Consider the following 11,904-nt stretch of genomic DNA (forward strand, 5'->3'; position numbering starts at 1 on the left):
GACACTGGAGCAGGGAATGCTGGCTGCCATTTAAAACATCTGCTACACTTCCCAGTGCTTGCAGGGCTGGGGAGCAAAGCCCAACAGGTGGATTATGATCTAAATGAAATATTCACATCATTTGCTTGCTCACAGCCTGTCTCCCCTGTGCCAGCACAGCTGAGGGGTTCTGCGCTTGGATTTTTGGGTTTCAATCAGCTCTGCCTCTATAAAACAGAGACACTCCCCTTCTCTTAAGTATTTTGTGATGTGGAAATGATTCATAGCAAAGAAAGAACAGGATACATTTCAGAAGGGGAGCCTGTTTTTACGTCCTGTTTAACAAATCAAAGCCCAACACACACCAGGCTTGCACAGCCTCCGGCACAGGTGTCAGGGTGATCTGTCTCTAAGGGCCACCCCACACCCAGGAACCTATGTAAGAGCCAATTAACCTTCAATGCAAAATGTAAACACCTGTCTTACCAGGGCTATGAAAAATGACATCACATTCAACCCTTTGAGGCCTCCAAAGCCACCTGCTCAAGGTGCTGGTCTGCAAGGCTGACCAGAGCCTGGAGGCTGCAGGCTGTAAGAGAAAGCCCAGTGCTTTCTATCACTGGAAGCTGGAATGATCCTTGTGCTACTCATGCCCCAAGGCAGGACCTGGAGCCACCAGGAAGGTCTCCAGCCACTGCAGCCTGCCCTGAGTACAAGCACGAGGAGCTAGGAATACATCTGGATCCTTCACACAGAGACCCAAGACTTCAGTTCGTTAAGTATGCTACACATGAAAAAGCATCCAAGCCAACCCCATCTCAAACATCCTCTTACACAAAGTGTACTCCAAGTACTCCAGTGCACTCCAGCACAGGCTCTTGCTACTCCTAACTGAGGACATCTGGAGATGAAGAGCTGCAAGATCAAGTATCCAAGACTTCAAGCCTAATTTTGGTCCTCTTAATTAAACTCTTTATTTTTACCATTTTAAGAACAGACAAGAAGTTTCAATCCCTCTTTAAAGACAGACACCAACTGATCCCTGATTATTTGGGGAAGACAGGAGCTCCACCAGACAGCAGGACACAAGCTTTTGGCAGTAAATACACTTTCCATCTGTGGGATAACCCAGGCATTGCTTTCCAAAGGGGCACCAGCAACACCACAGCTGAGGCTTTAGGTCAGGAAAGCAAGACACTAGCGTGGTCATTTTGTTGAGCTTTGCTGTATCCTGGGAGTTTTGTTTTTAAATTCATTGCGGCAGCTGACCCACCACTGGCCTGAAACTCTTCTGGAGAACAAAAAATATCCCCACAGCTGAAAAGAACCTCGATGTAAAAAAAAAAGTGTCACAGCTTCCTATTTACAGCACTGCAATAGTAGAGCACAAGCCCACAGAAGATGCACAGACTTCCAGATAGAGAGAGGGACAGGACTGATTACATAAAATTATTAATGTGTGTCCCCACACCACCTGAATGTGCTTAAGAAGAAACAAAGCAGTGAAACATAAAGTGAGTACCCATTCAAGTATTTGTACAACACTAGCATGACACCTTAGGGAAATAAATATTTGCTTGACCTATTTCCAAAAGAGAAGTTTTTTATAAGTTCCATGATAACCTCTTTATTTACTGAGGCATGAGAGCAGAGCATTTGCAGGCATCCCGCACACCAAGCCATGATCCAGGAGCAACTAACTCCCTTCTTATCCTTCCCACAGGAGCAAACTGATGCCTTTACACCAGCAGGACAAAATCAGCCTGAAAACAACATCAAGGCACTTACTCAGGAGAAGAAGAGTTAAACAACACCAACACAAATAGCAAAGAGCGACCTTGCCCCCCTTTCTACTGATCCATCTGCCTCTGGATCAGTGAATTTTTGAGTGCTCTCAATTTAAACCTGTGCCACTCAGGCTTTTTATTAAGGAGCCAGAGCTCATTCCCCACCCTATTCCTGACATGGCTCTCAAGCATCTCTATATTAAAAGAAAACCAAAACAAAACCAAAAGCTGTTCCCCTTCCCCCAGGCCCAAGCAGCCCAACAGCAAGGCAGGCAGGGAAGCTCCATCACCCAGACTGAATTTTCTGAGCATTACTGGGCAGGAGCGTTTGGGTGGAGCTATAATGGAAACTTTTGCAACCTCAACACCATATTATTTTGTTTCATTTTTTTGCCCAAGCAAGTGCTAAAACACATGAGGGGCCTGGCTGGAACAGCAAGGGCAGCACTTGCCTGCAGTAGGAGGAACCATACAGATGCCATGACTGCACCTGGACACACAGTTTAGAAGGCTCATTCTCCAATTTTTCTATTTCTAATTTTAAAAAAAGCAGGAATAAGGAGTGAAGAGCACGCAGATATAAGGGAGTTCAGTTAAATGTGCCCTTATTGTGCCTGTAGAACAAGGAGAGGGCACCCTCACACACTGTGCCTCTGAATGGTGAAAGAGAAACCACAAAGCCTTTGAAGCTCATGAGACTGTCCTCCACGTGGAGATGAGCCACGGCTGTGACTGCTCTGGTGACAACCCAACCGCCTCGGCTCTGCTCTTGTGCCATGTGTCATCACCAGCTCCTCGAGCTCCACCACAGTCCTCGCCAACCAGGCCTTCCCAGTCACTTCACCAAGCTCAGTCCATTTGCATTTTAAGCATTGTTATTTAGAACATTTGTCAAGAGGAAAAAAAAAAAAAAAAAAGAGAGAAAAAGCAAACAAACAAAGGAGGGGAGAAGTACAAGACTTTTTCCTTTATAATTAGAAACATCACCCCACTCCTACTTAATAAAGCAGAAGAGCCATCACAGCTGCTAGAGGGAGAGAGGCTGCTGACCTTCACCACAAAGACCGTGAGGCACCAGTAAGCAGGATCTTCTCCAAATTAGCCTCCATAGCAGGACTAGACTCATTCCACCTGGAACAGGTACCTAAGTTACAAACATAATCCTCCTGGTCTCCTTTGTAGTTAATGCAAAGGAAGAGGCAACTCAGCGTGATTCTGTGTCTGCATGGGGCAAATCACCCTTAGGATGAGCAGGGTGGGGGGAACCTGGACCTAGCTCTGGGTTCCTGCTCTCCCAACAAAATCCCTCTATTCCAGGGTGACATCAGTCCCCTGCAAGAATGATGAGGGTGGCAATAATTTACATTAGCTGTGAGCAAACCAAGGACCTCTCCATGGGGTGAACCTCCCTCATGCTTTTTTACATGCAAATCAGTTGGAAAAGACAGAAAGGAATAATAATACCAGCGATGGGAAGCCAGGGACCTATTGCATCAAAGTGGGCAGCAACGAGCCAGCCCATGGGGGTTAACTTGCACAAGCTGGGGGTGCTGAGCAGGATGGGGGGGGAGATGTCTGCTCCCACCTTCTGCTTTTTGTATGCACAGATTTCTAGAGACTCCCAGTTGTTTGTCTCCATTCCCAACAGTTTTCAGGGGGAACTGATGCCCTGCCTGCAGTCAGCTCAGTCTCTGGAGGGGATGAATCTGAGCAGGTCTTGCAGGGCTCATCCCTTCCCAGATACACTCCCACATTCAGGAATAGCAAGAGATGTACCTGTGTGACAGCCTTGCATGGAGCAGCAAGATCCTGGTGGCCAGAAACCTGGAGGAAGTCCCGTGGGACCAAGACACAGCTGTGCCCTGCAGACAATGCTGCCTCCAGAGCTGTCCCATCACACAGACAGGGAAAGGCTGGATAAGGGATGGACACAGGCCCATGACCCAGGGCTGGACTGCAAACCAAGGTGCAGATAATTCCAGGAGCTACAAGATGAGCTGTTTTTACATAGTAACACCATAGTAACCAAGGCGGAGGGAAAAGCTCGCATACACAAGGGGACCGCATTTTTGGAGGGGAGGAACAGGAGATCTAAATAGAAGGAAAACCCTGCAGAGCAAGGAGACACACTTATATATAAAGGAGAACTGGAGCCACACTGCTGTTTAAACCTCTCCTCTGACAATCCAGATGGCTCTCACTACCAGCCTGGCTTACCTGCTCCAGGCTTCCCCGCTCCAGGCTGTCATCCATCCCTGCGCCTCCCCGATGAAAGCCAGCAGTCCCCACAGGGCTGGTTTCACTTGGCGTTACAACAAGGAATTTATTGATAGGGATGTGCTCCCACGAGTGACTTCAGGGCTTCAAGTTACTACAGCTTTTCTACAGCAGCAAGAACTGCGGAGGCTGAGCCCTGTCAGAAAAACCTATGCTAAACCCCAACCCATCTACAATATAATTAACACCAGCTACAGATTAGGCTGTATCTGAAGCAAATCGGATCCAACAGCCTCCTCTTTCCCACCCCCAAAGGTGGGTCAGGACTCCAGAACTGTGTGGGCATCCGTGTGCTGCGAGTTACTGGGATGCACTAAGAGGAAACAATAAACAGACTGGAACAGTCTGCTCCCTCTTCTCAGCTATGTTGTAAAATACATCAAGGTCACAGACCCAACCTAGTTAATAGAAGTTATCATTAAATTGCTGTTTTCTTTTACGGTAAATAAAATGCTTCTAAGCATCTGGGTGTTTTTCCCTTCCTCCTCATCTCTTAAAGAGAGATTAGTTTAGAATAAGCTGTTCCAGACAATGAAGTAAACTTCTGGCTTCCTATCCATGGAGAAGCGTTCCTCAGGACACTATGATCCTTGTTTGGGGACTGCAGCCAGAGTAGGTGGTCAGGAAGAAGAGCAGGGAAACCCTCCCTGTTCAACTGAAACCACCCTATGGCAAATGCCCATGGCTGGGCAGAGTTTGTGCCCTTTAGTGGGGCAGAAATGGGAAAAATGAGATCAAGAAAGGCTTGTATATGAGCTTTTCCAGGTATGTCACATGACCTGACGAGGCACATCACCTACCTCTCCCCTAAAAGTTTCCCATCATGTAATCAGAATAGCAGAGAACTCCTTTGAAAAACCGTATTTTCTGAGATTTGAGGGCACAAAGCGTGCTCTGAGCAGCAGGATGGGGCCACTCTCACACAGGCCAGCTTGCCAAGCAACTGTGACACCCGAGCAGCACACCCCCACTCTCCACCTTGGACCCACATCCATCCAAAGGGACATCTCTGCTCTCCAAATCCACCTCTCGCAGCAGAGAGGCCTCGGTCTGCTGGCACCTGGCCACACGCCCGGCTGCCACCGCAGGAGCCCTGGATAGGAGCCGGCACAGCCCAGGCAGGACTTTACCCCGGCAGCCCGAGAGCGTGAGGTTAAACCACTGTCCCCAGCCAGGCAAGGAGAGCAGCGAACGGCAAAGCTGGGGTTTGGCCCCAGCTCCGCCACAGATTTCCTGTGCGGCCTCGGGCTCGTCACTTAGCGGCCGCTCAGTTTTCCTACCTGGGAGAACCGGGAGATGCCGTCTGCTCACATCCCGGTTTGTCCCAAGCACCGCCGCTTTGAACCTGGCACTGCCACAACACCGAGGACTCCAAAAAACCCCCACCGTGCCCAACCCTCCGACCCCCCAGCTGCGACACGAGTGGGGTCTGCTGCCCCGCTGCTGTCCAGGCAGCGAGCAGCCAACGAGAGCTGGGAAAAAGCACTTTTCTTCCTCTAAAAACACAGACTAAAAGAAAAACAACCCAGACCACCCCGGGGGAGAGGGGTCCCGAGCCACCCCACGCAGCCGGGTGGGTCCCGGGCCGCCCCACGCAGCCGGGTGCTCACGCAAAGCTCCCACAGCGGCGGGACCGGATTTTTAACTGGATTTATTTTAATTTTAATTGCTGGCGAGCCCACGGCAGCGCAGCCCCGCCGCTCCCCGGCCAGCGGCAGGGCAGGGCTGGGAGCACCGGGGCGGCGGCGGGGCGGGGGGGGGTCCACACGTGTCCCGACCCTCGGGTGGGCGCCCCGCACGGGGACGGGGGGCATGAGACCGCCTCGGTCCCGCTGCCCCGCACCTGCCGGGGGTCTGCGGTACCGGGGACAGCGGGTGCGGGCGGCAGCGAAGCGCGGGGCTCGGGACCCTCCCCGCCCCGCCGCGCCGCGCGCTGGGCACTCACCCGCGGCAGGTCCGTGGCGGCTCGGCGGGGCTCGGTGCGGGGCGGTCCGGTCCGGTGCGGTCCGGCGGAGGCCCCGGCCCCGAGCGCGGGGCGGGCGGCGCAGCGGGGCGGGCGGGCGCCACCGAGCCCAGGCATCGGCGGGGGGAGCGCGGGGCGGGCGGGCGCGACACACACCGGCATCAGCCGGCCTCCATCGCCGGGCGGGGGGGGCGTGACGTCACCGCAGCCGGCCGGAGCGCGCGTGCGCGCGGGGACACCGGGTGGGTCGGGATAGTCCTGGGATCGGGACCGGGATCGGGCACCGGGGCTGGGATATGGACCGGGACTGGGCACCGGGACTGGGATATGGACCGGGACTGGGATCGGGCACCGGGACTGGGATATGGACCGGGACTGGGATCGGGCACCGGGGCTGGGATATGGACCGGGACTGGGCACCGGGACTGGGATATGGACCGGGACAGGGACCAGGCACCGGGGCTGGGATATGGACAGGGACAGGGACCAGGCACCGGGACTGGGATATGGACAGGGACAGGGACCAGGCACCGGGACTGGGATATGGACCGGGTCAGGGACCGGGCACCGGGGCTGGGATATGGACAGGGATCGGTCACCGGGACTGGGATATGGACAGGGACCGGGACCGGGACCGGGACTGGGATATGGACCGACACCGGGGAGTGCGGCGAGCGCCTGCACCGGGGGTTTGCCCCGGGTGCTCGTAGCAGCCCGTAGGGTGCGCGTACCGGGGAGCAGCACCGAGCACGGGGAGGGTGACGAGGAGCGTGCGGCCACGGCCGGGCGCCGGGCACGGAGCGGTGCGCCCCGGCCCCCGCCGCCCCCGGTGCCTGTGCCGCTCCCCGCAGGGAGCTGAACCGGTCCGGCGGCGCTGGGCTCGCGGTGGAACGGGCTGACGGTCCGTGATCTCCATCAGCGCCGTCAAGACCCGCGGGCGGCTCGGGGCGGGCAGCCCTGCACGGCTGGACCAGGCGTGGATGGTTGGGTGGCTGGAAGCCCCCAGCCCCTTCCCTTTCCCAGCCGCTGCCCCCCGGGGAGGCGGGACCCGGTGCAGGAGGGGGGCTGCTGCGGGCGGGGGGCTCGGGGGTTCAGCGATGGGGTGAGCTGCGCTCCGGGGCTGGACCCCAGAGCTCCTCTGTGCTCCCCCGGCATTCCCCGGGCTGGAGAGGTGCTTGGGGTGCCCAGACTGCTGCACCCCAAGGCTTTGGCAGCGTCACTCCCAGCCTGCTGTGAGCCGGTCAGGAATCGAACCGAGCAGCAACTATTTCTTTTAAATAAAGCGTGGCTTGGAAAGATCTTGTCTTGAAATCAGATACCGGCTTTGGACAAAAGAGAAAAGATTTCCCAGCTGCCTAAATGTGCGCATAATCCCACTTTTCCTGAATTCGGGGCTGATGGTCAGGCTCTGCTCACAGTTATATTGATCTAAATATGTCACTTATCTAAAGCTGTTTGCTTTTGAGTGCAGTCCTGGCTGGATTGTCGGCAGCTGGGACGCAAAAACTGAGGGCTCTCAGTTCAGAGACTTCATTTTTCAGGACCATGTTTTGCTCAGGGCTCTCAGCTCTCCCGGTTTGAGTGTAGGGCTGGATTTCTCTGCAAGCCCTGGCTCTTGGAGCCACACAACTGTGTGGGAATTGCAGCTTTCTGGTTTTTCTTTTTAAATAAACTTGAACCCTTTGTGTTTACAGAAGAAATGTGAACTTCCAACAGGTCAGAAACTAGGAGCCAAATCAGCAGAGTATGTTTTTAAACCAGAATGGATGGTTTCAACCAGTCCTGCGGCTGTAATTCAGCTTTTTCAATGCTTGTGATTGGGGACTGAGGATGGCATTTCCTCCTTTTCAGGCAAAATGGTTTTCCCACCCACTCCATCACATGCCAGGCCAGTCTGACTTGATCTTTCTGGGAATGGGAAAGAAAAAACAAAACCAACAACGCTGTTTTCCTGTTGTATTCCTGACTCCAGGGCTGGTACGCAGAACAGCTGGACTTTCAGGAGTTGTCCCTGTGCCTGAGGGAGTAGGACACCTGAGCCTTGCTCCCCATGGCTTTCACAGGATGGGAATTTGACCCCATCCAGCTGTGCTGACTTGGTGTTTCTGCCTCTCCTCTCATCCTGTTTTGCTGAATCACCCCTTTCACAAGCTTCTGGAGCTCTTTGTTGATCCAGGAGAGGAAATGGGAGCTCCAGCCCAGTCAGCTGAGGGTCAGGAAACTCTGCCAGCCTTCCCCAAGCTCCCCTTCCTCTTAAAACACTGTTTCTCTCTGCTGGGAGAAGGGGCCATGATAATGAGAAAGCCCTTTCACATGCCAGCCTCTGGCAGGCATTCCCTGGAGGGTCACAGCAGAGGAATGTCAGTCAGGGATGACAGCCCTGCCAGCAGCAGGCAGCTGCTCCAGGGAGCTGCCTGGCACAGGGACCTTGAACCTGATGTGTTGATTGACTGCTGTCACCCAGCCCGATGGCTCTGGCCATCCCTCACCAGAAGTGTGGTGTCTGCAGCATCCTGCTCAGTGCATAGCGTTCAGGAAAAGGCATCTTTACAGCCATGCCTCAGCCTGCCTGGCTGCTGCCTGGATTTTGCAAGCATCTCAGGAAACCCCCATGTAAAGGGGACAGTAAAGACAGAGCAGAGCCAGGGAGAAAGGAGCCAGGCTAGTCATCATAAGAGGATTGTGCCACAGAACAGTGAGGTCCTGGAGCATCCTTCTGGTGTCGGAAAGGGAACAGGAGAACACGGCTTCCTGACTCTGGGGTGATAAGAGGGTTCGGATGCCGCAGGGGTTTGCATCGTGGGCTTCCAGCCATCAAACAGTGCTGGTGTCCCCAGCTACTAGCTGAGCCCCACAGCTGGAGGGATTTCTCCTGTTCCAGCGCCAGCTTTGCTTGTCTGCAAAGCAAAATAAGACCCTTTTCTAGTCAACTTGATTCCCCTCCTGTCCTCTGCAGCATCTCTGGGGACCTGAGCTGTGTCAGGTCTCAGCCAGCACGAAGGCAGGTGGGTTGGCCAGCTCCTCGAGTCTGTCTCACTGCTGGATTGTCTGACCTCCCTCCAGACATTTCAGGCCCTTGAAGAGGCAGGGAGCAAGGCAGGATCCAAGGAGATGCATCCCAAGGGACTGCCAGGCAGCTCAAATACGAGATCAAACAGCTGGGAAAATCCCAGAGAAATAATGTATTGGTCAAGGGAGGAGGCAAACTCCTCATCAACTCCTGCCCTGGAGGCAGCTGGAGAATTGGCTGTGGCCTGGCTGGGCTACAGCAGCTGTCAAAATGCAAAGAGGGGGAAGAAGAAGCCCAACTTTTTGACACAGCTTGTCCACTCTCTCACCCTGTGACTGAAGACACAACTTGCTTTTTGGGAAGAGGAAAATTTAGGAGGCTTCTGGGCAATTTGGGGGTGCTCCCAACTGCCAAGTTGATGGATGGATGGATGGATGGATGGATGGATGGAGTTTTTCCAGAGAGGCCCAGGATCTCAGGATGTAGGGCTTTCAGCACGACAGTCAGCGGAGGTATGGGCAGCCCAGAAGGCAGAGGTGCCCTGTTATGGGTGAAGACTGCAATCTGGGAAGGATGGGGAGTGCTGGGATGCAGGACAAGAGCTGCCAAGATGGATGTGGCTGTGAGCTTTTTGGAATGCAAGGAGGTGAAAATATTGCATTTCAGTTGACTAATAAAAAAATCTGTCTTGTTTAGCAAAGGCTCATTGCAAACATCTGTTCCCCAAAAGGGGGAAGAAACCTCTCCCTGTTGGAGCAGCTCCTGGGGGAGGATGAACAAGATACACATTGAAATTGGGGTGTGCAGGGTTACAAGCACAGGGAGGGATGGATCTGCAAGGCTCACCTTCCAAAAAAGAGGAAAGGGGAGTAAGAGGAAGTATGAAAAGCAACTAGCAGGAACCAAGGATTATTTTATGGCTTTGCAAAAAATTACCGTGGCAATTAAAGTGCTCTAAGCTTTTTGGAGGAGAAAGAAGGAAAGAAGAAGAAAGTGAAAGGTTGGACTGCAGGGTAGGATGCAGGGAGGAACAGCCATCACCCAGAACAGCCATGGCAGATCTGGGGATCTGCTGCAGGAGCATGGGGGCACAAGCAAAGATTGGTGTGTCAGGAACCAGGGATAAGGACTGGTGGGGAAAACCAGTGGGGCAAGGAGCCTTGGAAGTAAGTGGTGGGGACTGTACTGCTGCAGGGTGCCCCAGTGCCAGGAGCTCATCCCCATGTCCAGAGGGTGGGGGCTTGGAGCCACAGCAAGGCTGAGCTGCCTGCATACTCCTGCTGGCATTCTTTTCCTTCTCCATGCACACCTGAGGATCCACTCAGCTGGCTGAGGAAGAAATGGTGTCCTGCACTGGAATATGCTCTGTTGAATGACCTCTGGAGCATTATTTACCAGTTACCAGGCATCTGCAGCCCAGATCTGTCCTTGCTTTTGTCTTCCAGGCCTGGGGTTTGTGTTATGGCCTCAGGGCTTGCAGGGTGTAACCCCCTGCCCTGGATGAGACCGGCTCCAGTGGCATCAGCGAGCACTGGTCCAAGGACAACACCTGAAGTGTCACATCTGAGGTGTCTTGATGTAGGTTCAAGCAGGCTCCTTCCCTGCTGGGCACAAGTGCCCAGTGACCTTGCCATGGGCTGTGGGGTTTGGTGGCAGCCACCTACACCTCAGTGTCAGCCCACGCTCCTCAGGGACCTTAGCCATGCCCAGCCACTCACAATAGCTGCTTTCAGTCCAATTTCACGAAGGGGCAGAGTTCTCAGAACACTAAGCTGCTGGAAAATAGGCTTCCTTCCTCAGCAGATCTGTCACAGCCTTCAGGAAAGTTCCTGTGTTGGGACTGGGATCTTGTATACCAGGCCCTGCTTGGCACTGGACAGGCACAGGGGGGATCTCTGTGCCTCCAATTGCCATCAGCATAGCTGAGGAAAGTGAGGTACTGTGAGCTAACAGGGCTTGCCTAGGAATGAGCTGTGGCATTTCTGCAGGTCAGCGCATCATCTCGGACCAAAAAAGCTTTGGATCCTTCTTCTCAGGGGCTAAAGATGTCCTAAGCAGCCACCCTCCAGCTCTGGCACTTCCCTGCTCTCACAGCACAATGTCAGCTCCATGAGTGATGTGTTGGAGAGCCTTTTTCCCTAAAGTGTCACCACTCAATCCCCATCACTCCAAAAGCCAGCAGAGGCTGCTGGGGAAGCACAGAGGTTGGGTAAATACAGGACAGAGCCCACACCAGCCACATCACTGCCCTGTAGTTATAGTATGGTGGCAGTCAATGCACTTTTTGGGGGGCACAAAAAATCCCCATCACCTCAGTTTTTCACCCGAGTCCACCCTGCTATTCCCCATCACTTCCCCACCGCTGTCAGGCTCCCTGAGATCTGGAGACCACCAGTTTTCTTAAAGTGTCTGCTTTTTTGTACTTTCCTTTCACCATGCCCTCTTCCCATCCCCCTGGAGATGATGCAGGGCAGACGAGCCCCTGGGGTTTGGCCACCCTTTATGTCTCATGAAGACTTCACCGTGCCCTTGTGGGACGGTGGGTTGGAGAAGGAAGGGTCTCCACGGGCACAAGGCAGCTGCGGGTGGGGCTGCTGGAGCAAACGGGACTGTTGGGTGAGCCCCAGATGTCAGCTGCCACCCCAGAGCCACCCCCAGCCTGGCAGGGCCCTCAGCAGGAGGCCCCGTGTGGAGCCTGGGGCTGTACGGGAGACGGGCCTTCCCCTCGCTCAGGTGAGAGCAAGGAAGCAGCAGGGAGAGGAGGAGCTGAGGGCGAGTGCTGCCACCGGCACAGAGCAACCCACGGGGTTTAGTTTTGCGCAGAAGCCGAGGAGGTGCTGAGGCTCAGCAGCTGCCCAGGTAATGGGGAAGGTCCTGTTGGTTGGCAG

General features: G+C 54.2%; 1 protein-coding gene across 3 annotated transcripts in view; it reads right to left on the reverse strand.

Annotated features, from left to right (window-relative positions):
• Nucleotides 1-6,174, reverse strand: part of ZHX3 (zinc fingers and homeoboxes 3) — a 46,686-nt gene extending 40,512 nt beyond the window's left edge. For all 3 annotated transcript variants that reach the window (XM_082293023.1, XM_082293024.1, XM_082293022.1), the window contains exon 1: nt 5,989-6,174. The gene's annotated coding sequence lies outside the window, so the exon portion shown is untranslated. The remainder of the gene's footprint in view (nt 1-5,988) is intronic.
• Between the last annotated feature and the right edge of the window lie 5,730 nt (nt 6,175-11,904).

This window comes from Coloeus monedula (assembly GCF_965178545.1).
Source record: "Coloeus monedula genome assembly, chromosome: 17".
NCBI classification, from domain to species: Eukaryota; Metazoa; Chordata; class Aves; order Passeriformes; family Corvidae; genus Coloeus; species Coloeus monedula.